This window comes from Pleurodeles waltl, chromosome 4_1 (assembly GCF_031143425.1).
Source record: "Pleurodeles waltl isolate 20211129_DDA chromosome 4_1, aPleWal1.hap1.20221129, whole genome shotgun sequence".
Taxonomy (NCBI): Eukaryota; Metazoa; Chordata; class Amphibia; order Caudata; family Salamandridae; genus Pleurodeles; species Pleurodeles waltl.
Window position 1 is genome coordinate 41,175,673 of NC_090442.1, and position 25,794 is coordinate 41,201,466.

The window sequence follows — 25,794 nt, forward strand, 5'->3', positions numbered from 1 at the left end:
CTGAGTGCAGGTTCCAGGTGCAGGCCAGGGGTCCAGCAGGGCAGTCCTTCTTCTCCTTTAGTTCCTTCTTCTTGAAATTTGGTGGGGATCTGAGGTGTGGGGGCAGGTCTGCCAGTTTTATCCTTGCTCCTGGGTGAAAAGCAGGGGGGTCCTGGTCCTCCAATCAGGTACAGGGTCGTCCCCCTGTGATGACCACTTCCTGGGAAGTGTGGCAAAAATCCATCCCAAAAGGCAACAGTCTCTAAAAATCCAACATGGCTGAATCTGATTTTTGGAGGTTACATCTGGCTGAGCCCACCCACTGGTGTGGCTGAAAATCATAAACACACCCCTCTCCTGCCCTCTCCTAATCTAATCAAGGGGGCACCTAGCTGTCTGGGGTTGCAGGATGTGGAGGTGTTGCTGGGTGCTCCAGATGTCCTTCTCTGCCTTTGGAGACCAGTTTGGCAGCCCTCCCCCTTTCTGCCTCACCATCTGCTGAGGGGAGATTCTCTCCCCCAAGCACATTCCTTTGTGTGAAGCCAGGCCACTTCACACCTCATCAAGGCAGCCTGGCAGAAGCTGCTGCAGGCTGGCCAATCAGAGCACAGCAGCAAAAACAATGCAGAGCTGAAATTGGCAACTTTTTAGGTAAAGTCTAAACTTTTTACCTGAACAAGTTATATTAAATCCAACAACTGGAAGTTGTGGGATTTATTACAACAATTAATTTGATACCAAATTCTTGGTATGTAACATTTAAGGAGACATTAAAATTTAAAATAAAGTTTGCCCATTCTAGCCTATGAAGGCCATTTACTTCAATGAGGGAAAAACGAATTTGGCTGTTTTTACCTCACCAGGGCTTATAAATCTATTTTTATAAAGTCCCTGCTTATAGTTACATGGCACCCAGCCCTAGGGGCACATAGGGCACACCTTAGGGGTGACTTATATGTAAAAATAAGGTAGTTTAAGACTTTGGAAGTACCTTTAATTCCAAAGTCGAATTTGCATATAACTTTAATTTAAAAGCAGCCAGCAAGGCAGGCTTGCTTTTAAAATGACACTGGGCACCTCAGCAGTGCACCTAGGTGTGCACCACCTATGCTGTGGTCCCTAAACCTACATGCCCTACCATATACTAGGGACTTATAGGTAGGTTAACTTAGCCAATTATAATTAGCCTAATTTGCATATCCATTTTACACAGAGCACAGGCCCTGGGACTGGTTAGCAGTACCCAGGGCACCTTCAAAGTCAGGAAAACACCAGCAAAAAGAGGAAAATGGGGGCAAAAAGTTATGGGGCCTCTGCAATCAGCCCTGTTTTCTCACAGATAGTATCTCAGAAAGATCTCAAGTTTATAGCAAAAATGGTTGTAAGGGTGATTTTTACCACACAATTGCAACTAGGTGCCTCAATCTGCAAATGACCAGTCCTTGACAGATTACACAACTGGGGCAGCAGCAAAGGCAGCAATTGTGTCAATCCTTTATGATTCTTCTCTAGTACTATACTTTTTCTGAGGGACAATTTGCATTATTCCTGGAGAAAATCATAGAGCTTCTACCCATGCATAGTTTCTGCTTTCTGCACGCACACACTCCCTGCACTGAATCTACCCACAGTTCTGTTCAGAATGATTGTGCCATGTCATATTGTTGTATACGGATTGCATATCCGTGGCATTTATGAAGAGGTACTTTGGTATGACAGAAAGACAGAAAAGTAGCAATGCTGAAGGCATAACGTGACTGATTGTGCAGTTTGCATTGGGCTTTCTTAATGAGTGAGAGTGAAAGGAGTATTGTAAGAGTGTGTTTCCAGTTTGTATGTAAAGATAAGTTGGGTGCTGTGAGAAAAAGACTCAACCATGAAGGGAATCGAACCCTCAATCTTCTGATCCCAAGTCAGACGCCTTATCCATTAGGCCACATGGTCACTGACTGCAATATGTTTGGGTGTTTAGGGTTAGGTGGTATGAATGGATGTGGAACATATCAATTACAGGAGCGCAGGACAGGATCCCATACCGTTCTTCATCTTCTTTCCATCAAAGGAGTTTTTTCAAACAATATCTAGATAATTTCCAAAGTTTCATATCTTATGCTGTGCTTTTTTGCCGTTAATCCTCCTTTCTTCTTTTATTGAATACTCTGTTTTATGCTGCAATGGTATTTTTGGATTATTTGAAAAGAGAATGAAACTGCTTTGACAGTAGTTCAGACTTCCCATTTCTTGACTTGCTAATTTGCTCCCTGAATTAGCTTATGCAAGTGACATGAACAGGGCCTTGACCTAAGCACGTACCTGAAAGCCTGTCACCACCTCTAGAAATAAAATTCACAGCAGCTCAAAACAATCATTTTGAAAGAGAATATTTCAAGTGAGTCCAAGTTTAATTTCAATAAAGAAAGTTTATAAAATGACACGCTGCACATTTGGTTAACCAGCATGACTCTTTTCAGTGAAGAAGTGGAATGGTTCTGTTGCAATATACTATCACCCTGGTAAGCTGCTACGAGGAAGAGTAAACAATATGATTAGGTTTCAGCAAAAATGTATTAGTTCAGGCTGTGCACCTCAGATAGACTTAAACTTACACACCCTGGTCTGTGTGAGTAGTGCCCTATCCATTGCGGCATTGAGGGTAATCTGCAAGACAGAGTTCCCAAATCATCCTTTCATCTCAGTTCATGGCCACATACAGTATTTCTGCAGTCATTCGTTTCACTTTTCTGTCTTTAATTAAACTGACCATTTTAAACCTCCGGCACCCACCACTTCAATCTTACCGTTTTTGTGCTATCATAGGGCCTTGGAACTTTTGCAAGTGGACAGAAGCAGTCAGAGAACTACATCACAATACATACTCCTTTGCCTGATACCTTTCACAACAAACTGCTCTTGGAAAAAGACGTTAACCGGTCCTTCCTCTCAGACAGACACAGAAAGCCTATCACCACCTCTACGAACATATTTCAATCAAACCAATATATATCATTCAACAATTATGCCTCTGTATCAATATAACTACAACTCGAGACAGAAAGGAATTTAAAAAACAATCTGCCCATTTGAATAACCAGCAGAGTTTTAAGGACGTACAGATTGGAATGTGACAATTTCAGAGTTCCTCATTCATCAGAAGTCTGTGAGATAGTATCTCAGAAAGATCTCAAGTTTATAGCAAAAATGGTTGTAAGGGTGATCTTTACCACACAATTGCAACTAGGTGCCTCAATCTGCAAGAGACCAGTCCTTGACAGATTACACAACTGGGGCAACAGCAAAGGCAGCAATTGTGTCAATCCTTTATGATTCTTTTCTAGTACTATACTTTTTCTGAGGGACAATTTGCATTATTCCTGGAGAAAATCATAGAGCTTCTACCCATGCATAGTTTCTGCTTTCTGCACGCACACACTCCCTGCACTGAATCTACCCACAGTTCTGTTCGGAATGATTGTGCCATGTCATATTGTTGTGTACGTATTGCATATCCGTGGCATTTATGAAGAGGTACTTTGGTATGGCAGAAAGACAGAAAAGTAGCAATGCTGAAGGCATAACGTGACTGATAGTGCAGTTTGCATTGGGCTTTCTTAATGAGTGAGAGTGAAAGGAGTATTGTAAGAGTGTATTTCCAGTTTGTATGTAAAGATAAGTTGGGTGCTGTGAGAAAAAGACTCAACCATGAAGGGACTCGAACCCTCAATCTTCTGATCTGAAGTCAGAAAACTTATCCATTAGGCCACATGGTCACTGACTGCAATATGTTTGGGTGTTTAGGGTTAGGTGGTATGAATGGATGTGGAACATATCAATTACAGGTGCGCAGGACAGGATCCCATACCGTTCTTCATCTTCTTTCCATCAATGGAGTTTTTTCAAACAATATCTAGATAATTTCCAAAGTTTCATATCTTATGCTGTGCTTTTTTGCCGTTAATCCTCCTTTCTTCTTTTCTTGAATACTCTGTATTATGCTGCAATGGTATTTTTGGATTATTTGAAAAGAGAATGAAACTGCTTTGACAGTAGTTCAGAGTTCCCATTTCTTGACTTGCTAATTTGCTCCCTGAATTAGCTTATTCAAGTGACATGAACAGGGCCTTGACCTAAGCACGTACCTGAAAGCCTGTCACCACCTCTAGAAAATACAATTCACAGCAGCTCAAAACATTCATTTTGAAAGAGAATATTTCAAGTGAGTCCAAGTTTAATTTCAATAAAGAAAGCTGTGTGAAATGAGACGCTGCACATTTGGGTAACCAGCATGACTCTTTTCAGTGAAGAAGTGGAATGGTTCTGTTGCAATATACTATCACCCTGGCAAGCTGCTACGAGGAAGAGTAAACAATATGATTAGGTTTCAGCAAAAATGTATTAGTTCAGGGTGTGCATCTCAGATAGACTTAAACTTACACACCCTGGTCTGTGAGAGTAGTGCCCTATCCATTGCGGCATTGAGGGTAATCTGCAAGACAGAGTTCCAAAATCATCCTTTCATCTCAGTTCATGGCCACATACTGCGCCGAATTTGCGTCGTTTTTTTCGACGCAAATTCGACGCTAAACTAACGCCAACTAACGCCATATTTATACTATGGCGTTAGACGCTTTGGGCGCCAAAGTGCCCGGAGTGTGCGTCATTTTTTAGCGTGAACCCCTTCCTTGCGTTAATGATATGCAAGGGAGGCGTTCCCGTCTTAAAAAATGACTCCCAGGCCTTTACGTGGTATTTATACTCCCGGGCAAAAATGACGCCCGGGAGTGGGCGTGGCCAAAAACGGCGCATTCGCGCCGCTTTTTAACGCCTGGGTCAGGCATGGCGTTAAGGGACAAGTGGGCTCAAAATGAGCCCAGAGTGCCCTCCCCTGCCCCCAGGGACCCCCCCTGCCACCCTTGCCCACCCCAGGAGGACACCCAAGGACGGAGGGACCCATCCCATGGACATTAAGGTAAGTTCAGGTAAGTTTTTTTATTTTTATTTTTTTGGCATAGGGGGGCCTGATTTGTGCCCCCCTACATGCCACTATGCCCAATGACCATGCCCAGGGGACAGAAGTCCCCTGGGCATGGCCATTGGGCAAGGGGGCATGACTCCTATCTTTACAATGATAGGAGTCATGTTGATGGGGGATGGGCGTCGAAAAAAAATGGCGCAAGTCGGGTTACGACGATTTTTTCGACGTAACCTGACTTGCCCCATTTTAAGACACCCATACGCCATTTTCCCCCTATGCCGGCGCTGTCTGGTGTACGTGGCTTTTTTCCTCGCAAACCAGGCAGCGCCGGTCTGCTTGCGCCGGCTAACGCCATTCCATAAATACGGCGCCCGCATGGCGCTTCAGAATGGCGTTAGACGGCGCAAAATTTTTTTACGCTAAACTGCGTTAGCGCAGTTTAGCGTCAAAAAGTATAAATATGGGCCACAGTATTTCTGCAGTCATTCGTTTCACTTTTCTGTCTTTAATTAAACTGACCATTTTAAACCTCCGGCACCGACCACTTCAATCTTACCGTTTTTGTGCTATCATAGGGCCTTGGAACTTTTGGCAAGTGGACAGAAGCAGTCAGAGAACCACATCACAATACATACTCCTTTGCCTGATACCTTTCACAACAAACTGCTCTTGGAAAAAGACATTAACCGGTCCTTGCTCTCAGACAGCCACAGAAAGCCTATCACCACCTCTACGAACATATTTCAATGAAACCAATATATATCATTCAACAATTATGCCTCTGTATCAATATAACTACAACTCGAGACAGAAAGGAATTTAAAAAACAATCTGCCCATTTGAATAACCAGCAGAGTTTTAAGGACGTACAGATTGGAATGTGACAATTTCAGAGTTCCTCATTCATAAGAAGTCTGTGAGATAGTATCTCAGAAAGATCTCAAGTTTATAGCAAAAATGGTTGTAAGGGTGATCTTTACCACACAATTGCAACTAGGTGCCTCAATCTGCAAGAGACCAGTCCTTGACAGATTACACAACTGGGGCAACAGCAAAGGCAGCAATTGTGTCAATCCTTTAATATTCTTTTCTAGTACTATACTTTTTCTGAGGGACAATTTGCATTATTCCTGGAGAAAATCTTAGAGCTTCTACCCATGTTTAGTTTCTGCTTTCTGCACGCACACACTCCCTGCACTGAATCTACCCACAGTTCTGTTCGGAATGATTGTGCCATGTCATATTGTTGTGTACGTATTGCATATCCGTGGCATTTATGAAGAGGTACTTTGGTATGGCAGAAAGACAGAAAAGTAGCAATGCTGAAGGCATAACGTGACTGATTGTGCAGTTTGCATTGGGCTTTCTTAATGAGTGAGAGTGAAAGGAGTATTGTAAGAGTGTATTTCCAGTTTGTATGTAAAGATAAGTTGGGTGCTGTGAGAAAAAGACTCAACCATGAAGGGACTCCAACCCTCAATCTTCTGATCTGAAGTCAGAAGCCTTATCCATTAGGCCAAATGGTCACTAACTGCAATATGTTTGGGTGTTTAGGGTTAGGTGGTATGAATGGATGTGGAACATATCAATTACAGGTGCGCAGGACAGGATCCCATACCGTTCTTCATCTTCTTTCCATCAATGGAGTTTTTTCAAACAATATCTAGATAATTTCCAAAGTTTCATATCTTATGCTGTGCTTTTTTGCCGTTAATCCTCCTTTCTTCTTTTATTGAATACTCTGTTTTATGCTGCAATGGTATTTTTGGATTATTTGAAAAGAGAATGAAACTGCTTTGACAGTAGTTCAGACTTCCCATTTCTTGACTTGCTAATTTGCTCCCTGAATTAGCTTATTCAAGTGACATGAACAGGGGCTTGACCTAAGCACGTACCTGAAAGCCTGTCACCACCTCTAGAAAATACAATTCACAGCAGCTCAAAACAATCATTTTGAAAGAGAATATTTCAAGTGAGTCCAAGTTTAATTTCAATAAAGAAAGTTTATAAAATGACACGCTGCACATTTGGGTAACCAGCATGACTTTTTTCAGTGAAGAAGTGGAATGGTTCTGTTGCAATATGCTATCACCCTGGTAAGCTGCTACGAGGAAGAGTAAACAATATGATTAGGTTTCAGCAAAAATGTATTAGTTCAGGCTGTGCACCTCAGATAGACTTAAACTTACACACCCTGGTCTGTGAGAGCAGTGCCCTATCCATTGCGGCATTGAGGGTAATCTGCAAGACAGAGTTCCCAAATCATCCTTTCATCTCAGTTCATGGCCACATACAGTATTTCTGCAGTCATTCGTTTCACTTTTCTGTCTTTAATTAAACTGACCATTTTAAACCTCCGGCACCCACCACTTCAATCTTACCGTTTTTGTGCTATCATAGGGCCTTGGAACTTTTGGCAAGTGGACAGAAGCAGTCAGAGAACCACATCACAATACATACTCCTTTGCCTGATACCTTTCACAACAAACTGCTCTTGGAAAAAGACGTTAACCGTTCCTTGCTCTCAGACAGACACAGAAAGCCTATCACCACCTCTACGAACATATTTCAATCAAACCAATATATATCATTCAACAATTATGCCTCTGTATCAATATAACTACAACTCGAGACAGAAAGGAATTTAAAAAACAATTCCCATTTGAATAACCAGCAGAGTTTTAAGGACGTACAGATTGGAATGTGACAATTTCAGAGTTCCTCATTCATAAGAAGTCTGTGAGATAGTATCTCAGAAAGATCTCAAGTTTATAGCAAAAATGGTTGTAAGGGTGATCTTTACCACACAATTGCAACTAGGTGCCTCAATCTGCAAGAGACCAGTCCTTGACAGATTACACAACTGGGGCAACAGCAAAGGCAGCAATTGTGTCAATCCTTTATGATTCTTTTCTAGTACTATACTTTTTCTGAGGGACAATTTGCATTATTCCTGGAGAAAATCATAGAGCTTCTACCCATGCATAGTTTCTGCTTTCTGCACGCACACACTCCCTGCACTGAATCTACCCACAGTTCTGTTCGGAATGATTGTGCCATGTCATATTGTTGTGTACGTATTGCATATCCGTGGCATTTATGAAGAGGTACTTTGGTATGGCAGAAAGACAGAAAAGTAGCAATGCTGAAGGCATAACGTGACTGATTGTGCAGTTTGCATTGGGCTTTCTTAATGAGTGAGAGTGAAAGGAGTATTGTAAGAGTGTATTTCCAGTTTGTATGTAAAGATAAGTTGGGTGCTGTGAGAAAAAGACTCAACCATGAAGGGACTCGAACCCTCAATCTTAAGTCAGACGCCTTATCCAGTAGGCCACATGGTCACTGACTGCAATATGTTTGGGTGTTTAGGGTTAGGTGGTATGAATGGATGTGGAACATATCAATTACAGGTGCGCAGGACAGGATCCCATACCGTTCTTCATCTTCTTTCCATCAATGGAGTTTTTTCAAACAATATCTAGATAATTTCCAAAGTTTCATATCTTATGCTGTGCTTTTTTGCCGTTAATCCTCCTTTCTTCTTTTATTGAATACTCTGTATTATGCTGCAATGGTATTTTTGGATTATTTGAAAAGAGAATGAAACTGCTTTGACAGTAGTTCAGACTTCCCATTTCTTGACTTGCTAATTTGCTCCCTGAATTAGCTTATACAAGTGACATGAACAGGGCCTTGACCTAAGCACGTACCTGAAAGCCTGTCACCACCTCTAGAAAATACAATTCACAGCAGCTCAAAACATTCATTTTGAAAGAGAATATTTCAAGTGAGTCCAAGTTTAATTTCAATAAAGAAAGCTGTGTAAAATGACAACCTGCACATTTGGGTAACCAGCATGACTCTTTTCAGTGAAGAAGTGGAATGGTTCTGTTGCAATATACTATCACCCTGGCAAGCTGCTACGAGGAAGGGTAAACAATATGATTAGGTTTCAGCAAAAATGTATTAGTTCAGGGTGTGCACCTCAGATAGACTTAAACTTACACACCCTGGTCTGTGAGAGTAGTGCCCTATCCATTGCGGCATTGAGGATAATCTGCAAGACAGAGTTCCAAAATCATCCTTTCATCTCAGTTCATGGCCACATACAGTATTTCTGCAGTCATTCGTTTCACTTTTCTGTCTTTAATTAAACTAACCATTTTAAACCTCCGGCACCCACCACTTCAATCTTACCGTTTTTGTGCTATCATAGGGCCTTGGAACTTTTGGCAAGAGGACAGAAGCAGTAAGAGAACCACATCACAATACATACTCCTTTGCCTGATACCTTTCACAACAAACTGCTCTTGGAAAAAGACATTAACCGGTCCTTGCTCTCAGACAGACACAGAAAGCCTATCACCACCTCTACGAACATATTTCAATGAAACCAATATATATCATTCAACAATTATGCCTCTGTATCAATATAACTACAACTCGAGACAGAAAGGAATTTAAAAAACAATCTGCCCATTTGAATAACCAGCAGAGTTTTAAGGAAGTACAGATTGGAATGTGACAATTTCAGAGTTCCTCATTCATAAGAAGTCTGTGAGATAGTATCTCAGAAAGATCTCAAGTGTATAGCAAAAATGGTTGTAAGGGTGATCTTTACCACACAATTGCAACTAGGTGCCTCAATCTGCAAGAGACCAGTCCTTGACAGATTACACAACTGGGGCAACAGCAAAGGCAGCAATTGTGTCAATCCTTTATGATTCTTTTCTAGTACTATACTTTTTCTGAGGGACAATTTGCATTATTCCTGGAGAAAATCTTAGAGCTTCTACCCATGTTTAGTTTCTGCTTTCTGCACGCACACACTCCCTGCACTGAATCTACCCACAGTTCTGTTCGGAATGATTGTGCCAAGTCATATTGTTGTGTACGTATTGCATATCCGTGGCATTTATGAAGAGGTACTTTGGTATGGCAGAAAGACAGAAAAGTAGCAATGCTGAAGGCATAACATGACTGATTGTGCAGTTTGCATTGGGCTTTCTTAATGAGTGAGAGTGAAAGGAGTATTGTAAGAGTGTATTTCCAGTTTGTATGTAAAGATAAGTTGGGTGCTGTGAGAAAAAGACTCAACCATGAAGGGACTCGAACCCTCCATCTTCTGATCTGAAGTCAGAAGCCTTATCCATTAGGCTACATGGTCCCTGACTGCAATATGTTTGGGTGTTTAGGGTTAGGTGGTATGAATGGATGTGGAACATATCAATTACAGGTGCGCAGGACAGGATCCCATACCGTTCTTCATCTTCTTTCCATCAATGGAGTTTTTTCAAACAATATCTAGATAATTTCCAAAGTTTCATATCTTATGCTGTGCTTTTTTGCCGTTAATCCTCCTTTCTTCTTTTATTGAATACTCTGTTTTATGCTGCAATGGTATTTTTGGATTATTTGAAAAGAGAATGAAACTGCTTTGACAGTAGTTCAGACTTCCCATTTCTTGACTTGCTAATTTGCTCCCTGAATTAGCTTATTCAAGTGACATGAACAGGGCCTTGACCTAAGCACGTACCTGAAAGCCTGTCACCACCTCTAGAAAATACAATTCACAGCAGCTCAAAACAATCATTTTGAAAGAGAATATTTCAAGTGAGTCCAAGTTTAATTTCAATAAAGAAAGTTTATAAAATGACACGCTGCACATTTGGGTAACCAGCATGACTCTTTTCAGTGAAGAAGTGGAATGGTTCTGTTGCAATATACTATCACCCTGGTAAGCTGCTATGAGGAAGAGTAAACAATATGATTAGGTTTCAGCAAAAATGTATTAGTTCAGGCTGTGCACCTCAGATAGACTTAAACTTACACACCCTGGTCTGTGAGAGCAGTGCCCTATCCATTGCGGCATTGAGGGTAATCTGCAAGACAGAGTTCCCAAATCATCCTTTCATCTCAGTTCATGGCCACATACAGTATTTCTGCAGTCATTCCTTTCACTTTTCTGTCTTTAATTAAACTGACCATTTTAAACCTCCGGCACCCACCACTTCAATCTTACCGTTTTTGTGCTATCATAGGGCCTTGGAACTTTTGGCAAGTGGACAGAAGCAGTCAGAGAACCACATCACAATACATACTCCTTTGCCTGATACCTTTCACAACAAACTGCTCTTGGAAAAAGACGTTAACCGGTCCTTGCTCTCAGACAGACACAGAAAGCCTATCACCACCTCTACGAACATATTTCAATCAAACCAATATATATCATTCAACAATTATGTCTCTGTATCAATATAACTACAACTCGAGACAGAAAGGAATTTAAAAAACAATTCCCATTTGAATAACCAGCAGAGTTTTAAGGACGTACAGATTGGAATGTGACAATTTCAGAGTCCCTCATTCATAAGAAGTCTGTGAGATAGTATCTCAGAAAGATCTCAAGTTTATAGCAAAAATGGTTGTAAGGGTGATCTTTACCACACAATTGCAACTAGGTGCCTCAATCTGCAAGAGACCAGTCCTTGACAGATTACACAACTGGGGCAACAGCAAAGGCAGCAATTGTGTCAATCCTTTATGATTCTTTTCTAGTACTATACTTTTTCTGAGGGACAATTTGCATTATTCCTGGAGAAAATCATAGAGCTTCTACCCATGCATAGTTTCTGCTTTCTGCACGCACACACTCCCTGCACTGAATCTACCCACAGTTCTGTTCGGAATGATTGTGCCATTTCATATTGTTGTGTACGTATTGCATATCCGTGGCATTTATGAAGAGGTACTTTGGTATGGCAGAAAGACAGAAAAGTAGCAATGCTGAAGGCATAACGTGACTGATTGTGCAGTTTGCATTGGGCTTTCTTAATGAGTGAGAGTGAAATGAGTATTGTAAGAGTGTATTTCCAGTTTGTATGTAAAGATAAGTTGGGTGCTGTGAGAAAAAGACTCAACCATGAAGGGACTCGAACCCTCAATCTTCTGATCTGAAGTCAGATGCCTTATCCATTAGGCCACATGGTCACTGACTGCAATATGTTTGGGTGTTTAGGGTTAGGTGATATGAATGGATGTGGAACATATCAATTACAGGTGCGCAGGACAGGATCCCATACCGTTCTTCATCTTCTTTCCATCAATGGAGTTTTTTCAAACAATATCTAGATAATTTCCAAAGTTTCATATCTTATGCTGTGCTTTTTTGCCGTTAATCCTCCTTTCTTCTTTTATTGAATACTCTGTATTATGCTGCAATGGTGTTTTTGGATTATTTGAAAAGAGAATGAAACTGCTTTGACAGAAGTTCAGATTTCCCATTTCTTGAGTTGCTAATTTGCTCCCTGAATTAGCTTATTCAAGTGACATGAACAGGGCCTTGACCTAAGCACGTACCTGAAAGCCTGTCACCACCTCTAGAAAATACAATTCACAGCAGCTCAAAACATTCATTTTGAAAGAGAATATTTCAAGTGAGTCCAAGTTTAATTTCAATAAAGAAAGCTGTGTAAAATGACACGCTGCACATTTGGGTAACCAGCATGACTCTTTTCAGTGAAGAAGTGGAATGGTTCTGTTGCAATATACTATCACCCTGGCAAGCTGCTACGAGGAAGAGTAAACAATATGATTAGGTTTCAGCAAAAATGTATTAGTTCAGGGTGTGCACCTCAGATAGACTTAAACTTACACACCCTGGTCTGTGAGAGTAGTGCCCTATCCATTGCGGCATTGAGGGTAATCTGCAAAACAGAGTTCCAAAATCATCCTTTCATCTCAGTTCATGGCCACATACAGTATTTCTGCAGTCATTCTTTTCACTTTTCTGTCTTTAATTAAACTAACCATTTTAAACCTCCGGCACCCACCACTTCAATCTTACCGTTTTTGTGCTATCATAGGGCCTTGGAACTTTTGGCAAGTGGACAGAAGCAGTCAGAGAACCACATCACAATACATACTCCTTTGCCTGATACCTTTCACAACAAACTGCTCTTGGAAAAAGACATTAACCGGTCCTTGCTCTCAGACAGACACAGAAAGCCTATCACCACCTCTACGAACATATTTCAATGAAACCAATATATACCATTCAACAATTATGCCTCTGTATCAATATAACTACAACTCGAGACAGAAAGGAATTTAAAAAACAATCTGCCCATTTGAATAACCAGCATAGTTTTAAGGACGTACAAATTGGAATGTGACAATTTCAGAGTTCCTCATTCATAAGAAGTCTGTGAGATAGTATCTCAGAAAGATCTCAAGTTTATAGCAAAAATGGTTGTAAGGGTGATTTTTACCATACAATTGCAACTAGGTGCCTCAATCTGCAAGAGACCAGTCCTTGACAGATTACACAACTGGGGCAACAGCAAAGGCAGCAATTGTGTCAATCCTTTATGATTCTTCTCTAGTACTATACTTTTTCTGCGGGACAATTTGCATTATTCCTGGAGAAAATCATAGAGCTTCTACCCATGCATAGTTTCTGCTTTCTGCACGCACACACTCCCTGCACTGAATCTACCCACAGTTCTGTTCAGAATGATTGTGCCATGTCATATTGTTGTATACGTATTGCATATCCGTGGCATTTATGAAGAGGTACTTTGGTATGGCAGAAAGACAGAAAAGTAGCAATGCTGAAGGCATAACGTGACTGATTGTGCAGTTTGCATTGGGCTTTCTTAATGAGTGAGAGTGAAAGGAGTATTGTAAGAGTGTGTTTCCAGTTTGTATGTAAAGATAAGTTGGGTGCTGTGAGAATAAGATTCAACCATGAAGGGACTCGAACCCTCAATCTTCTGATCCGAAGTCAGACCCCTTATCCATTAGGCCACATGGTCACTGACTGCAATATGTTTGGGTGTTTAGGGTTAGGTGGTATGAATGGATGTGGAACATATCAATTACAGGTGCGCAGGACAGGATCCCATACCGTTCTTCATCTTCTTTCCATCAAAGGAGTTTTTTCAAACAATATCTAGATAATTTCCAAAGTTTCATATCTTATGATGTGCTTTTTTGCCGTTAATCCTCCTTTCTTCTTTTATTGAATACTCTGTTTTATGCTGCAATGGTATTTTTGGATTATTTGAAAAGAGAATGAAACTGCTTTGACAGTAGTTCAGACTTCCCATTTCTTGACTTGCTAAATTGCTCCCTGAATTAGCTTATACAAGTGACATGAACAGGGCCTTGACCTAAGCACGTACCTGAAAGCCTGTCACCACCTCTAGAAATAAAATTCACAGCAGCTCAAAACAATCATTTTGAAAGAGAATATTTTAAGTGAGTCCAAGTTTAATTTCAATAAAGAAAGCTGTATAAAATGACACGCTGCCCATTTGGGTAACCAGCATGACTCTTTTCAGTGAAGAAGTGGAATGGTTCTGTTGCAATATACTATCACCCTGGCAAGCTGCTACGAGGAAGAGTAAACAATATGATTAGGTTTCAGCAAAAAAGTATTAGTTCAGGGTGTGCACCTCAGGTAGACTTAAACTTACACACCCTGGTCTGTGAGAGTAGTGCCCTATCCATTGCGGCATTGAGTGTAATCTGCAAGACAGAGTTCCAAAATCATCCTTTTATCTCAGTTCATGGCCACATAGAGGGGCATATTTATACTCCGTTTGCACCGAAATTGCGTCGTTTTTTTGACGCAATTTCGACGCAAAACTAACTCCATATTTATACTTTGGCGTTAGACGCGTCTAGCGCCAAAGTCCATGGAGTTAGCGTAATTTTTTGGCGTGAACACCTTCCTTGCGTTAATGAGATGCAAGGTAGGCGTTCCCGTCTAAAAAAATTACTCCCAGGCATGTTCGTGGTATTTATACTCCCGGGCAAAAATCACGCCCGGGAGTGGGCGGGCCAAAAAACCCTGCATTTGCGCTGGATTTTAACGTCTGGGTCAGGGCAGGCGTTAAGGGACCTGTGGGCTCAGAATGAGCCCAGAGGTGCCCTCCCCTGCCCCCAGGGACACCCCCTGCCACCCTTGCCCACCCCAGGAGGACACCCAAGGATGGAGGGACCCACCCCAGGGACATTAAGGTAAGTTCAGGTAAGTATTTTTTTTATTTTTTTTTGTGGCATAGGGGGGCCTGATTTGTGCCCCCCTACATGCCACTATGCCCAATGACCATGCCCAGGGGACAGAAGTCCCCTGGGCATGGCCATTGGGCAAGGGGGCATGACTCCTGTCTTTGCTAAGACAGTAGTCATGTTAATGGGGGATGGGCGTCGTAAAAAAATGGCACAAATCAGGTTAAGACGATTTTTTGGACTCAACCTGACTTGCCCCATTTTGAGACGCCCATACACCATTTTCCCCTTCGCCGGCGCTGCCTGGTGTATGTGGTTTTTTCCCACGCACACCAGGCTGCGCCGGTCGGCTAACGCCGGCTAACGCCATTCTATAAATACGGCGCCCGCATGGCGCTTCAGAATGGCGTTAGACGGCGCTAATTTATTTGACGCTAAACTGCGTTAGCGCAGTTTAGCGTCAAAAAGTATAAATATGGCCCACAGTATTTCTGCAGTCATTCGTTTCACTTTTCTGTCTTTAATTAAACTGCCCATTTTAAACCTCCGGCACCCACCACTTCAATCTTACCGTTTTTGTGCTATCATAGGGCCTTGGAACTTTTGGCAAGTGGACAGAAGCAGTCAGAGAACCACATCACAATACATACTCCTTTGCCTGATACCTTTCACAACAAACTGCTCTTGGAAAAAGACGTTAACCGGTCCTTGCTCTCAGACAGACACAGAAAGCCGATCACCACCTCTACGAACATATTTCAATCAAACCAATATATATCATTCAACAATTATGCCTCTGTATCAATATAACTACAACTCGGGACAGAAAGGAATTTAAAAAACAATCTGCCCATTTGAATAGCCAGCAGAGTTTTAAGGACGTTCAAATTGGAATGTGACAATTTCAGAGTTCCTCATTCATAAGAAGTCTGTGATAGATAGTATCTCAGAAAGATCTCAAGTTTATAGCAAAAATGGTTGTAAGGGTGATTTTGACCACACAATTGCAACTAGGTGCCTCAATCTGCAAGAGACCAGTCCTTGACAGATAACACAACTGGGGCAACAGCAAAGGCAGCAATTGTGTCAATCCTTTATGATTCTTCTCTAGTACTATACTTTTTCTGAGGGACAATTTGCATTATTCCTGGAGAAAATCATAGAGCTTCTACCCATGCATAGTTTCTGCTTTCTGCACGCACACACTCCCTGCACTGAATCTACCCACAGTTCTGTTCAGAATGATTGTGCCATGTCATATTGTTGTATACGTATTGCATATCCGTGGCATTTATGAAGAGGTACTTTGGTATGGCAGAAAGACAGAAAAGTAGCAATGCTGAAGGCATAACGTGACTGATTGTGCAGTTTGCATTGGGCTTTCTTAATGAGTGAGAGTGAAAGGAGTATTGTAAGAGTGTGTTTCCAGTTTGTATGTAAAGATAAGTTGGTTGCTGTGAGAAAAAGACTCATCCATGACGGGACTCGAACCCTCAATCTTCTGATCCGAAGTCAGACACCTTATCCATTAGGCCACATGGTCACTGACTGCAGTATGTTTGGGTGTTTAGGGTTAGGTGGTATGAATGGATGTGGAACATATCAATTACAGTTGCGCAGGACAGGATCCCATACCGTTCTTCATCTTCTTTCCATCAAAGCAGTTTTTTCTAACAATATCTTTTCAATTTCCAAAGTTTCATATCTTATGATGTCCTTTTTTGCCGTTAATCCTCCTTTCTTCTTTTATTGAATACTCTGTTTTATGCTGCAATGGTATTTTTGGATTATTTGAAAAGAGAATGAAACTGCTTTGACAGTAGTTAAGACTTCCCATTTCTTGACTTCCTAATTTGCTCCCTGAATTAGCTTATACAAGTGACATGAACAGGGCCTTGACCTAAGCACGTACCTGAAAACCTGTCACCACCTGTGGAAATAAAATTCACAGCAGCTCAAAGCAATCATTTTGATAGAGAATATTTCAAGTGAGTCTAAGTTTAATTTCAATAAAGAAAGCTGTATAAAATGACACGCTGCACATTTGGGTAACCAGCATGACTCTTTTCAGTGAAGAAGTGGAATGGTTCTGTTGCAATATACTATCACCCTGGCAAGCTCCTACAAGGAAGAGTAAACACTATGATTAGGTTTCAGCAAAAATGTATTAGTTCAGGGTGTGCATCTCAGATAGACTTAAACTTACACACCCTGGTCTGTGAGAGTAGTGCCCTATCCATTGCGGCATTGAGGGTAATCTGCAAGACAGAGTTCCAAAATCATCCTTTCATCTCAGTTCATGGCCACATAGAGTATTTCTGCAGTCATTCGTTTCACTTTTCTGTCTTTAATTAATCTGACCATTTTAAACCTCCACCACCCACCACTTCAATCTTACCGTTTTTGTGCTATCATAGGGCCTTGGAACTTTTGTCAAGTGGACAGAGGCAGTCAGAGAACCACATCACAATACATACTCCTTTGCCTGATACCTTTCACAACAATTTGCTCTTGGAAAAAGACGTTAACCGGTCCTTGCTCTCAGACAGACACAGAAAGCCTATCACCACCTCTACGAACATATTTCAATCAAACCAATATATATCATTCAACAATTATGCCTCTGTATCAATATAACTACAACTCGAGACAGAAAGGAATTTAAAAAACAATCTGCCCATTTGAATAACCAGCAGAGTTTTAAGGACGTACACATTGGAATGTGACAATTTCAGAGTTCCTCATTCATAAGAAATCTGTTAGATAGTATCTCAGAAAGATCTCAAGTTTATAGCAAAAATGGTTGTAAGGGTGATTTTTACCACACAATTGCAACTAGGTGCCTCAATCTGCAAGAGACCAGTCCTTGACAGATTACACAACTGGGGCAACAGCAAAGGCAGCAATTGTGTCAATCCTTTATGATTCTTCTCTAGTACTATACTTTTTCTGAGGGACAATTTGCATTATTCCTGGACAAAATCATAGAGCTTCTACCCATGCATAGTTTCTGCTTTCTGCACGCACACACTCCCTGCACTGAATCTTCCCACAGTTCTGTTCAGAATTATTGTGCCATGTCATATTGTTGTATACGTATTGCATATCCGTGGCATTTATGAAGAGGTACTTTGGTATGGCAGAAAGACAGAAAAGTAGCAATGCTGAAGGCATAACGTGACTGATTGTGCAGTTTGCATTGGGCTTTCTTAATGAGTGAGAGTGAAAGGAGTATTGTAAGAGTGTGTTTCCAGTTTGTATGTAAAGATAGGTTGGCTGCTGTGACAAAAAGACTCAACCATGAAGGGACCCGAACCGTCAATCTTCTGATCCGAAGTCAGACGCCTTATCCATTAGGCCACATGGTCACTGACTGCAATATGTTTGGGTGTTTAGGGTTAGGTGGTATGAATGGATGTGGAACATATCAATTACAGGTGCACAGGACAGGATCCCATACCGTTCTTCATCTTCTTTCCATCAAAGGAGTTTTTTCAAACAATATCTAGATAATTTCCAAAGTTTCATATCTTATGCTGTGCTTTTTTGCCGTTAATCCTCCTTTCTTCTTTTATTGAATACTCTGTTTTATGCTGCAATGGTATTTTTGGATTATTTGAAAAGAGAATGAAACTGCTTTGACAGTAGTTCAGACTTCCCATTTCTTGACTTGCTAATTTGCTCCCTGAATTAGCTTATACAAGTGACATGAACAGGGCCTTGACCTAAGCACGTACCTGAAAGCCTGTCACCACCTCTAGAAATAAAATTCACAGCAGCTCAAAACATTCATTTTGAAAGAGAATATTTCAAGTGAGTCCAAGTTCAATTTCAATAAAGAAAGCTGTATAAAATGACACTCTGCACATTTGGGTAACCAGCATGACTCTTTTCAGTGAAGAAGTGGAATGGTTCCGTTGCAATATACTATCACCCTGGCAAGCTGCTACGAGGAAGAGTAAACAATATGATTAGGTTTCAGCAAAAATGTATTAGTTCAGGGTGTTCACCTCAGATAGACTTAAACTTACACACCCTGGTCTGTGAGAGTAGTGCCCTATCCATTGCGGCATTGAGGGTAATCTGCAAGACAGAGTTCCAAAATCATCCTTTCATCTCAGTTCATGGCCACATACAGTATTTCTGCAGTCATTCGTTTCACTTTTCTGTCTTTAATTAAACTGACCATTTTAAACCTCCGGCACCCTCCACTTCAATCTTACCGTTTTTGTGCTATCATAGGGCCTTGGAACTTTTGGCAAGTGGACAGAAGCAGTCAGAGAACCAAATCACTATACATACTCCTTTGCCTGATACCTTTCACAACAAATTGCTCTTGGAAAAAGACGTTAACCGGTCCTTGCTCTCAGACAGACACAGAAAGCCTATCACCACCTCTACGAACATATTTCAATCAAACCAATATATAGCATTCAACAATTATGCCTCTGTATCAATAGAACTACAACTCGAGACAGAAAGGAATTTAAAAAACAATCTGCCCATTTGAATAACCAGCAGAGTTTTAAGGACGTACAAATTGGAATGTGACAATTTCAGAGTTCCTCATTCATAAGAAGTCTGTGAGATAGTATCTCAGAAAGATCTCAAGTTTATAGCAAAAATGGTTGTAAGGGTGATTTATACCACACAATTGCAACTAGGTGCCTCAATCTGCAAGAGACCAGTCCTTGACAGATTACACAACTGGGGCAACAGCAAAGGCAGCAATTGTGTCAATCCTTTATGATTCTTCTCTAGTACTATACTTTTTCTGAGGGACAATTTGCATTATTCCTGGAGAAAATCATAGAGCTTCTACCCATGCATAGTTTCTGCTTTCTGCACGCACACACTCCCTGCACTGAATCTACCCACAGTTCTGTTCAGAATGATTGTGCCATGTCATATTGTTGTATACGTATTGCATATCCGTGGCATTTATGAAGAGGTACTTTGGTATGGCAGAAAGACAGAAAAGTAGCAATGCTGAAGGCATAACGTGACTGATTGTGCAGTTTGCATTGGGCTTTCTTAATGAGTGAGAGTGAAAGGAGTATTGTAAAAGTGTGTTTCCAGTTTGTATGTAAAGATAAGTTGGGTGCTGTGAGAAAAAGATTCATCCATGAAGGGACTCGAACCCTCAATCTTCTGATCTGAAGTAAGACGCCTTATCCATTTGGCCACATGGTCACTGACTGCACTAGATTTGGGTGTTTAGGGTTAGGTGGTATGAATGGATGTGGAACATATCAATTACATGTGCGCAGGACAGGATCCCATACCGTTCTTCATCTTCTTTCCATCAAAGGAGTTTTTTCAAACAATATCTAGATTATTTCCATAGTTTCATATCTTATGATGTGCCTTTTTGCCGTTAATCCTCCTTTCTTCTTTTATTGAATACTCTGTTTTATGCTGCAATGGTATTTTGGGATTATTTGAAAAGAGAATGAAACTGCTTTGACAGTAGTTCAGACTTCCCATTTCTTGACTTGCTAATTTGCTCCCTGAATTAGCTTATACAAGTGACATGAACAGAGCCTTGACCTAAGCACGTACCTGAAAGCCTGTCACCACCTCTAGAAATAAAATTCACAGCAGCTCAAAACATTCATTTTGAACGAGAATATTTCAAGTGAGTCCAAGTTTAATTTCAATAAAGAAAGCTGTATAAAATGACACGCTGCACATTTGGGTAACCAGCATGACTCTTTTCAGTGAAGAAGTGCAATGGTTCTGTTGCAATATACTATCACTCTGGCAAGCTGCTACGAGGAAGAGTAAACAATATGATTAGGTTTCAGCAAAAATGTATTAGTTCAGGGTGTGCACCTCAGATAGACTTAAACTTACACACCCTGGTCTGTGAGAGTAGTGCCCTATCCATTGCGGCATTGAGGGTAATCTGCAAGACAGAGTTCCAAAATCATCCTTTCATCTCAGTTCATGGCCACATACAGTATTTCTGCACTCATTCGTTTCACTTTTCTGTCTTTAATTAAACTGACCATTTTAAACCTCCGGCACTCACCACTTCAATCTTACCGTTTGTGTGCTATCATAGGGCCTTGGAACTTTTGGCAAGTGGACAGAAGCAGTCAGAGAACCACATCACAATACATACTCCTTTGCCTGATACCTTTCACAACAAACTGCTCTTGGAAAAAGACGTTAACCGGTCCTTGCTCTCAGACAGACACAGAAAGCCTATCACCACCTCTACGAACATATTTCAATCAAACCAATATATATCATTCAACAATTATGCCTCTGTATCAATATAACTACAACTCGAGACAGAAAGGAATTTAAAAAACAATCTGCCCATTTGAATAACCAGCAGAGTTTTAAGGACGTACAAATTGGAATGTGACAATTTCAGAGTTCCTCATTCATAAGAAGTTTGTGAGATAGTATCTCAGAAAGATCTCAAGTTTATAGCAAAAATGGTTGTAAGGGTGATTTATACCACACAATTGCAATTAGGTGCCTCAATCTGCAAGAGACCAGTCCTTGACAGATTACACAATTGGGGCAACAGCAAAGGCAGCAATTGTGTCAATCCTTTATGATTCTTCTCCAATACTATATTTTTTCTGAGGGACAATTTGCATTATTCCTGGAGAAAATCATAGAGCTTCTACGCATGCATAGTTTCTGCTTTCTGCACGCACACACTCCCTGCACTGCATCTACCCACAGTTCTGTTCAGAATGATTGTGCCGTGTCATATTGTTGCATACGTATTGCATATCCGTGGCATTTATGAAGAGGTACTTTGGTATGGCAGAAAGACAGAAAAATAGCAATGCTGAAGGAATAACGTGACTGATTGTGCAGTTTTGTATTGGGCTTTCTTAATGAGTGAGAGTGAAAGGAGTATTGTAAGAGTGTGCCTCCAGTTTGTATGTAAAGATAAGTTGGGTGTCGTGAGAAAAAGACTCAACCATGAAGGGACTCGAACCCTCAATCTTCTGATCTGAAGGCAGACGCCTTATCCATTAGGCCACATGGTCACTGACTGCAATATGTTTGGGTGTTTAGGGTTAGGTGGTATGAATGGGTGTGGAACATATCAATTACAGTTGCGCAGGACAGGATCCCATACGATCTTCATCTTCTTTCCATCAAAGTAGTTTTTTCAAACAATATCTTGATAATTTCCAAAGTTTCATATCTTATGATGTGCTTATTTGCCGTTAATCCTCCTTTCTTCTTTTATTGAATACTCTGTTTTATGCTGCAATGGTATTTTTGGATTATTTGAAAAGAGAATGAAACTGCTTTGATAGTAGTTCAGACTTCCCATTTCTTGACGTGCTAATTTGCTCCCTGAATTAGCTTATACAAGTGACATGAACAGTGCCTTGACCTAAGCACGTACCTGAAAGCCTGTCACCGCCTCTAGAAATAAAATTCACAGCAGCTCAAAACAATCATTTTGAAAGAGAATATTTCAAGTGAGTCCAAGTTTAATTTCAATAAAGAAAGCTGTATAAAATGACACGCTGCACATTTGGGTAACCAGCATGACTCTTTTCAGTGAAGAAATGGAATGGTTCTGTTGCAATATACTATCACCCTGGCAAGCTGCTATGAGGAAGAGTAAACAATATGATTAGGTTTCAGCAAAAATGTATTAGTTCAGGGTGTGCACCTCAGATAGACTTAAACTTACACACCCTGGTCTGTGAGAGTAGTGCCCTATCCATTGCGGCATTGAGGGTAATCTGCAAGACAGAGTTCCAAAATCATCCTTTCATCTCAGTTCATGGCCACATAGAGTATTTCTGCAGTCATTCGTTTCACATTTCTGTCTTTATTTAAACTGACCATTTTAAACCTCCGGCACCCACCACTTCAATCTTACCGTTTTTGTGCTATCATAGGGCCTTGAAACTTTTGGCAAGTGGACAGAAGCAGTAAGAGAACCACAGGACAATACATACTCCTTTGCCTGATACCTTTCACAACAAAGTGCTCTTGGAAAAAGACGTTAACCGGTCCTTGCTCTCAGACAGACACAGAAAGCCTATCAGCACCGCTACTAACATACTTCAACCAAACCAATATATATAATTCAAACAATTATGCCTCTGTATCAATACAGCTACAACTCGAGACAGAAATGAATTTACAAAACAATCTGCCCATTTGAATAACCACCATGGTTTTAAGGACGTACAAATTGGAATGTGACAATTTCAGAGTTCCTCATTCATAAGAAGTTTGTGAGATAGTATCTCAGAAAGATCTCAAGTTTATAGCAAAAATGGTTGTAGGGGTGATTTATACCACACAATTGCAACTCGGTGCCTCAATCTGCAAGAGACCAGTCCTTGACAGATTACACAATTGGGGCAACAGCAAAGGCTGCAATTGTGTCAATCCTTTATGATTCTTCTCTAGTACTATACATTTTCTGAGGGACAATTTGCATTATTCCTGGAGAAAATCATAGAGCTTCTAGGCATCCATACTTTCTGCTTTCTGCACGCACACACACTCCCTGCACTGAATCTACCCACAGTTCTGTTCAGAATGATTGTGTCATGTCATATTGTTGTATATGTATTGCATATCCGTGGCATTTATAAAGAGGTACTTTGGTATGGCAGAAAGACAGAAAAGTAGCAATGCTGAAGGGATAATGTGACTGATTGTGCAGTTTGTATTGGGCTTTCTTAATGAGTGAGAGTGAAAGGAGTATTGTAAGAGTGTGCCTCCAGTTTGTTTGTAAAGATAAGTTGGGTGCTGTGAGAAAAAGACTCAACCATGAAGGGACTCGAACCCTCAATCTTCTGATCCGAAGTCAGACACCTTATCCATTAGGCCACATGGTCACTGACTGCAATAAGTTTGGGTGTTTAGGGTTAGGTGGTATGAATGGATGTGGACCATATCAATTACAGTTGCGCAGTTCAGGATCCCATACCGTTCTTCATTTTCTTTCCATCAAAGGAGTTTTTTCAAACAATATCTTGATAATTTCCAAAGTTTCATATCTTATAACGTGCTTTTTTGCCGTTAATCCTCCTTTCTTCTTTTATTTAATACTCTCTTTCATGCTGCAATGGGATTTTTGGATTATTTGAAAAGAGAATGAAACTGCTTTGACAGTAGTTCTGAGTTCCCATTTCTTGACTTGCTAATTTGCTCGCTGAATTAGCTTATACAAGTGACATGAACAGGGCCTTGACCTAAGCACGGACCTGAAAGTCTGTTACCACCTCTAGAAATAAAATTCACAGCAGCTCAAAACAATAATTTTGAAAGAGAATATTTCAAGTGAGTCCAAGTTTAATTTCAATAAAGAAAGCTGTATAAAATGACACGCTGCACATTTGGGTAACCAGCATGACTCTTTTCAGTGAAGAAGTGGAGTGGTTCTGTTGCAATATACTATCACCCTGGCAAGCTGCTACGAGGAAGAGTAAACAATATGATTAGGTTTCAGCAAAAATGTATTCGTTCAGGGTGTGCACCTCAGATAGACTTAAACTTACACGCTCTGGTCTGTGAGAGTAGTGCCCTATCCATTGCGGCATTGAGGGTAATGTGCAAGACTGAGTTCCAAAATCATCCTTTCATCTCAGTTCATGGCCACATACAGTATTTCTGCAGTCATCCATTTCACTTTTCTGTCTTTAACTAAACTAACCATTTTAAACCTCTGCCACCCACCACTTCAATCTTACTGTTTTTGTGCTATCCTAGGGCCTTGGAACTTTTGGCAAGTGGATAGAAGCAGTCAGAGAACCACATCACTATACATACTCCTTTGCCTGATACCTTTCACAACAAACTGCTCTTGGAAAAAGACGTTAACCGGTCCTTGCTCTCAGACAGACACAGAAAGCCTATCACCACCTCTACGAACATATTTCAATCAAACCAATATATATCATTCAAACAATTATGCCTCTGTATCAATATAGCTACAACTCGAGACAGAAAGGAATTTACAAAACAATCTGCCGATTTGAATAACCAGCATGGTTTTAAGGACGTACAAATTGGAATGTGACAATTTCAGAGTTCCTCATTCATAAGAAGTCTGTGAGATAGTATCTCAGAAAGATCTCAAGTTTATAGCAAAAATGGTTGTAAGGGTGATTTTTACCACACAATTGCAACTAGGTGCCTCAATCTGCAAGAGATCAGTCCTTGACAGATTACACAACTGGGGCAACAGCAAAGGCAGCAATTGTGTCAATCCTTTATGATTCTTCTCTAGTACTATACTTTTTCTGAGGGACAATTTGCATAATTCCTGGAGAAAATCATAGAGCTTCTACGCATGCATTGTTTCTGCTTTCTGCACGCGCACACACACCCTGCACTGCATTTACCCACAGTTCTGTTCAGAATGATTGTGCCATGTCATATTGTTGCATACGTATTGCATATCCGTGGAATTTTTGAAGAGGTACTTTGGTATGGCAGAAAGACAGAAAAGTAGCAATGCTGAAGGCATAGTGTGACTGATTGTGCAGTTTGCGTTGGGCTTTATTAATGAGTGAGAGTGAAACGAGTATTGTAAGAGTGTGCCTCCAATTTGTATGTAAAGATAAGTTGGGTGCTGTGAGAAAAAGACTCATCCATGAAGGGACTCGAACCCTCAATCTTCTGATCTGAAGTCAGACGCCGTATCCATTAGGCCACATGGTCACTGCCTGCTATATGTGTGGGTGTTTAGGGTTAGGTGGTATGAATGGATGTGGAACATATCAATTACAGTTGTGCAGTTCAGGATCCCATATCGTTCTTCATCTTCTTTCCATCAAAGGAGTTTTTTCAAACAATATCTTGATAATTTCCAA

The 25,794-nt window shown here is 40.7% G+C and overlaps 2 non-coding genes across 2 annotated transcripts; both read right to left on the reverse strand.

The window, feature by feature from the left end:
- Nucleotides 1-1,850: 1,850 nt before the first annotated feature.
- On the reverse strand, nucleotides 1,851-1,923 carry TRNAP-UGG (transfer RNA proline (anticodon UGG)). The gene has a single exon. It is a non-coding gene; the product is annotated as a tRNA-Pro (tRNA).
- Nucleotides 1,924-23,741: 21,818 nt separating this feature from the next.
- On the reverse strand, nucleotides 23,742-23,814 carry TRNAR-UCG (transfer RNA arginine (anticodon UCG)). The gene has a single exon. It is a non-coding gene; the product is annotated as a tRNA-Arg (tRNA).
- Between the last annotated feature and the right edge of the window lie 1,980 nt (nucleotides 23,815-25,794).